Source organism: Adiantum capillus-veneris, chromosome 9 (genome assembly GCF_014529385.1).
Source record: "Adiantum capillus-veneris isolate H3 chromosome 9, ASM1452938v2, whole genome shotgun sequence".
Classification (NCBI taxonomy): Eukaryota; Viridiplantae; Streptophyta; class Polypodiopsida; order Polypodiales; family Pteridaceae; genus Adiantum; species Adiantum capillus-veneris.
In genome coordinates, this window is record NC_140939.1 from 78,780,693 (window position 1) to 78,787,281 (window position 6,589).

Sequence of the window (6,589 nt, forward strand, 5' to 3'; positions counted from 1 at the left end):
AATGGGTGGATTTTCTCATGTTCATAGTCGAAGGAAAATTAGAGAGCTGAGTTTCTATAAGTGGGCAAGGCAGCAAAAGAAGCTAAGACACTTATTATGGGCAATAGGCCCAATGGAGGTATGTGAATGTCATTGATTGGGAAGGTAGAGAAGATCTTAGCCATTCAAAGATCGTAACTTGTGTTGTTTGTATTAGTTAATTTTTCTTAAATTAAAGCCCAATCAAATGTACAGATAACACCATCCTTGGTAAACCGCCAATAATAAAAATAACTTCTATCAATCTCATGGACTCTTGCATCAGTTCACTACCAATAACACCCCATTTCCTCACTCGGCACCTTTGACATTGTCACTTCCAGCAATTACCACCACCCACCAAATTTTTTCCAAAATGCATAAGTTGTGCACATATATACAGTCTCTATCTGAACCATGGAAGAAAACTAGCTAATTTCAAGTCACAAGATCTGTACGAGTGGTGGAAGCATTATCTTTTCAACATAAGGCTCACGCTTAAACCCTTAGGGAGTTCTCTTGGAAACTGGGTGGGGGATGGGGGCTACTTGATATTTTGCCATCCCATGTTTATGGAAGGCATTAAATACATTTTCTAGCTAATGTGGTACCTTGCTTTGATCTCTTGTTGTGATACTTGAGATTGATCAATAGAAAACCTTGATTGGTTTAGGGTTATTGATAGTGTACCTTTCTTTGACATGCTCGGTTTAGGGATTGCTCATAGAATCTCACTCGGCGATTGGGATTCTTTGAGAAAATTCCAAGGCTTTGAGCTTCACAAGTAATTGCTAATGGCTATGCTCAAGACACATATGTGGGCTCTAATACCAACTATTGGTTAAGCCAATAGCCTCTCAGATGGAAATGGCATGGAGAGGAGTGTGTATGAGAGAGAGAGAGAGAGAGAGAGAGAGAGGATAAGGTTGCACGAGTGAAGCACAAAGTAAAGAGAAAGTTTTCATTTAAGTTTTAAATGCCTTATATAGGCTCACATAATGGTCAAACTCATCTTGGCAACCCAAGTTAAGCTGACCCCAACACGTCAAGTGAAAAATCCAATGTAAAAATATGTATGATGGTGGGAAGATTAATCTAGAATACAATCTTTATAGAATATCTTTGTTGCTTCAATATATTGTAGCATTAGCCTTAACCATCTTATGACAAAGACATGGCACGGTTTATCTTATTGGTTAGTTGTGTGGATGTCTCAAGACATTTCAACATCATCTTTGAGATCTTCACAATCATTATACAAGACATGTTTTCAATGACTTGTCCATCCTTTGGGTAATTGAGCCAAGAAGGCATCTTCTCCTTTAATCTTACATGCATTTTCCAAATTTGAATTCTAAGTAGTGAACAAAAGTTTGGATCTTCTCTAATCTCTTTTTGCTTTGGTAATTCCTCCATGTCTTTAGGCATCAAGGGCACCTCCACCAAGGTACCTTGTGCATTAGAGTTCATGACAAGTGAAAAAATGAGGTTCAACATGAAAATTGAGCTCAAAGGAGTTTTTCTACACTTTAAGACATTTTTTCAATGAAAATACAGCACAAGTAGTAAGCATTATAATTAATATTAAAGATTTACTTCTCTCTTCTTTGGGAAATTTTGGATACATATGGTTTAACACACAATTTTTATCTTCCTTAAAGTTCAACTAATGGTCAAACCTCACGGTAAGTTATAAACTAGGACTACAAGAAAGGTCAAATGTGTGTGGCAAAGGAAATTGTGACAACAACTTTGATGCAAGAGGGGGGGCTCTAGCCATGTACTTGGTGAGCAAGAATTTATAAATATTGTTGAGGCAATGGGTCCCTTGGTGGAGGACAATTGGTGAGGATGCTTACATGTTTCTCTTGCTTGGACATAAAATTTCAAAGTAATTTAACTCTGAAAGACAAGTTTCAAAGGTTTGTGGTTGCAACTAGGAATGGGCCAACAAAGGAGAGCTTTGGTGTGAACTCCTTGTTGCGGCTAAAAAGAGATTGCATATATGTTTTTTCCCACAAAAGCAGGTTTCTCGGGAAAGGAGCAGAAAGGGGAGTGGTGCTTTGTGTTCAAGATGTCTACATTTGGTCCTACATCTGGATTGGATTGGATAATCAAATGCGACGAAGTGGACATGGAGATCTTCGGCATGCTTGGGTGCAGTTTGATCACACTCACCAAGTGGCAGATTGGGTGACCATGGCATGCCATGTTTAGGATCTTGGGTTTGTTGTCTTAGGAACATCTTAAGAAACAACCAACAATGTGTTTACTAATATGCTTGTCTAACAAAAAGTCCTATGCTTAAGTGTGAGAAAGGTGAGAGGAAGTGCAATGCAAGAGTAATTCTTTACAAATTTACAATAAAAGCGAGAGAGACCTAGAAATGATAACTTCATGTACGGTCTTGGGGGTTGGCTAATTCTGGATGGTCTCTATCTTCTTAGGTTCTGGGTGAATACCATCACTAGAGACGATGTGACCTAACTACTCTATTTTTGTCTAAAAGAAATGACTCTTATTAGGGTTAGCGTAGAGATCATGGTCACGTAAAAGCCCAAAGACAATGAGCAATCATTGTTCATGTTCTTTTTGTGATTTATTGAAAAACAAAATATCACCAGAAAAGACAATGACAAAACGTTGGTGCTCCAAAAATATTTTGTTCATCATGCGAGAGAATGTTGTTGGTGCGGTGGTGAGACTAAAAGGAAGTACCACAAATTCATAGTGCTCAAAGTATGTGAAATGCGGTTTTAAAAAGATCATTTGGGTCCATACGGCCGGGATTTTAGGTCTATCTTTTTAAACACGGAGGCACTTTTAACTTGTCAAGGAGGTCATCCAAACGGGGAATAGGGTAGCGGTTCTTCACATTGACCTTGTTGAGAGACCTATAGTCAATGCACGTCCTAAATGATTTTATCTTTCTTTTGGATGAGTAAGACGGGAGCGCCAAAATGAGAGGAGCTAGGTCTAATAAGTCCTTTTTCTAGGATTTCAAAGACTTGTCATTGAATCCCATGTTGGTGCATGGGACTGTGACGTGCACGGTGTGGTGGTTGATTGCTAGTGAAGATTTCTATTGTGTGGCCTATGTTTCCTTGAGAGGGAGGTAAGTGAGATGGGTAATCGTGAGGAAAACAATCATCATATATATGCAAAAAGTGTTGCTATTGAAGAGAGAGAGGGGTTTGCTGCTCTTCCTCAACCTCTTTCACATATACCATATACGATTTTTGTTCTATACATTGTGTACATCGTGTAGTCAATGTTGCGATTATGACAAAAAGGCATATCTAAAATTACGTCGATGGATTGTAGTGGTGCAGCGAGAAAATTGTATTTTTTAGTGTATGCACCTAGAGTGATTTTAATGTCATTAACCATGTAAATACCATTAACCCGCGTGTCTTGGAATGCACTCTTCACTTTAAATGGTGATTTTATTCTATTTAAATGTAATTTGTGTGCAAGGCGTTCAAAAATAAAATCATGTGTGTTCCTATCATCATGCAAAAGAAAAACTATTGTATCGTATATAGAAGCATTCATGCACAACAAAGAGTGTATGGTGATAGGAGTACCTCTTGCATCGACAGAGTTGAGATCGGTAGGTGGGGGATCATTTTCGTCCGATCATTGTAGAGTTTTGTATGCGTGTCGAGATGATGAAGTTGGGCCACATGATTGGGGCATTGGTGGTTGAGAGGGAAATTGGCCATGACATGACCAATCCGCTGACAACGATGACACACTATGTGAGGAAGATTGTTTGTGGAAGGTGCAACAGGTGGGGGTGTCCAATTGTGAGGCGGTTGCCCAAATGTAGGGCGTTATGGACCAGAGTTAAGACAATGCATGATGGTGATGTATTTCGTGGAGCATGCAAAACACGTGCAGGTGTGAAATTTCAAGTGCGTGGTGTCTAATAATTATTGGGGTTATTCCTGTGATTATTGTTGTAGCGTGCAAAATTGTTGAAGGGAGGTGGTGGATGTTGCAGTTGATTAATTTGTAGCATATGCATGATCAAATTGATCTCCTTTTTAGCATCATATGCATAAGAAATTGCTTTGTAGAGAGAGGCTGGCTTCAAAGAGTGGAGCTTGGCTTGAAGATAGTGTTGAAGTCTATACTCTTACTTGATTTGGACTGTATCTTTGAGAACATCCTCCATCATGCGCACGAGTAGTAGGTATTTCCAAACTTTGTCAGTGTATCGGCTCATTGTCTCTCCTTCTATCCAAGAGAAAATGGACCAGGCACGTCGAGCCTGCAAGTGGAATTGGGGTGGGAGAACGTTGTGCTTGATTTGGTCTTGAAATTCTTTCCAAGTGGTTGGGCATTGTGCATTGTTGCGTGTGACGTTCAACCATATAGATGCCTTACTAGTCATGTGGTTCGTGGAACACTTGATCTTGTCCTTCTCGGAAAAGGATTTGTCAGCAAAGTAATCATCAAATTGGCTAAGCGAAGAAAGGACTACGTTACCAATTTTGCGGCCATCATAGCGGGAGAAAGTAAAGGCATGACGATTAATTTTTGGGTCTTTACAGTTCGCCTTGGTTGTCATAAGTGGCCTTGAGAATCTTGAAAAGTCTCTCATCGCTGAGTTCTACGTTTCGGTCGCATTTGTCACGTTCCGCAAGTTGGTGTTGGAGCTCTTGGACGTCTTGTTTAGAATCTCGATGTGTTTCTCAATAGGAAGTAGATCAAGAAGAAGAGAACCATCGCTCCTCATGATGCAACATTTCAAAAGGGCGTGATGGTATGCACGGGGCCTTATTTGTATGGGGGACGAGGCTAATTTTCATCTTGTTTGATAAGCGTCGATGCAACTTTCTCCTTGTTCAATTTGCATCGCTCAACGTAGAGGTGTGAGTGTGTGGGAGAAAAAGTGAGCAATTACACGAGATACAAGTGTGTGAATGTGTAGACATGCGTGTGTGTAGTCATCGTGGATTATGTGGGAATGTGTGTGTAGGAGCCCCTCCATGTGTAGAGGGTGGAAGAGGTCGGACAACAGCATAACGTGATTTTGTGTGTGTGTGTGGGGGGGGGGGATGTTTTTTGGAGATAGCCCTTGTTTAACTAGACAATAATGGGGGATTGAGAGGAGCGGGTTGATAGTAATTACCGCCGGTGTGAGGTTGGTCCTTACTAGGATGAGGGCACCATGTGCGGACCCACCAAGGAAGAGAGAGAAAGAAAGCATTAGTAGACTGGCTGTGATCTATTCCAGCACAGAAGGGATGTGTATGCGTAGTGAATGAGGTAGAAAGTGAGAGAAAGATGGTGGGGTGATAAGGGAACGGAGTGTGGGGCTTCAGGTTAGGTCACCATTTGTTCTGCATGGCAGCTCTCGCTCAAGAAAGAGGGTGAGAAGAATAGATAGCTCGCATGGTAGTGTGTGTGGCCTCCAATCAACTAGTGACGGTTGCTAAAAAGGTTGAGTTTGGTGGTTGAGAGGTGGTTATCAAGTTGAGTCATAATAAAGAAGAAGAACAACACATAAAATTGCATGTTTTGAAGGGACTTCAGAATGGGTCTAGCCTTGCTTGAGTCTATGTGTGTATTTGCACAATATTTAGTCTATATATTTTTCCATAAATCCATCCAATTGCATGTTGCGATTCTAGGCAGTCATGGCAATGAATGGCCATGGTATCATCATATCACAAGAGCCTCAACTTTATGTGTTTGTGCAGCATAAGATTTAGAATTAATTTTGTAAGTTCTATAAGATATTAGAGGACTTTTTAACTCCTTCTCCTTACAAAGTGAAGCTAAGTTTGAGGCATTTGTTTTGTGTTATGCTCAGGAACAGGTTCCTGGAGTCCAAAAGTCATGCTCAAGGTCCAAGGTCTATCTACCAATCAGGCTCCATTTTGCCGGAGTGTGAGAGAGACCCAATCAAACATTGGATCACTCCTAAGCTCTTGCAATACATAAATACCATGCAAAGAAAGACTGAGTGAGTGTTTATCAACTTCAAAGTGGATGCCAAAGTGTCATAAACTCACTCTTAAGAAATCTTTGGATCCATGATAGCCTTCCGTAGATGGCATACATTAGCAAATACTGCAAGATGTTGTGGACTACCCCAACACTTATAATTTCTATCATTTGTGCGTCAGAGTGAGCCGAAACTGTGTCAAACACAAAATTTAATGAAATGTTAGGTACCAAAATTTTGTTGTTGTCAAAACAAGCATTTATTTGTGGTGGCATGTCTTACCTAGTGGAAAGGAGTCAAGTGGTTTGGGTGGACGAATAGAAACTGGGTGGCTACCCTCGCTTTGTCCATTAGCAATGGATATGGTTCAATCGAGACCTCGGGATCTCAAAGCTTGGGAAGAACTAGATCTCTGTGACTCGAAGTGCCGTTCGAAATCACCTTGCTCATAATCTGACCTACCACCTTCATGCTCGCTTCTTTCGCTCTCAAACTCCTCCGAGAACTCTGGAAAATTGCTGATGACTGGTCGTCCTCTCTTCTTATCTTGTTTAGGTCTACCCACTGCAGTTTTTGGGATTTGACGTCCCTTGGTCGTGCTAAGGGAAATGG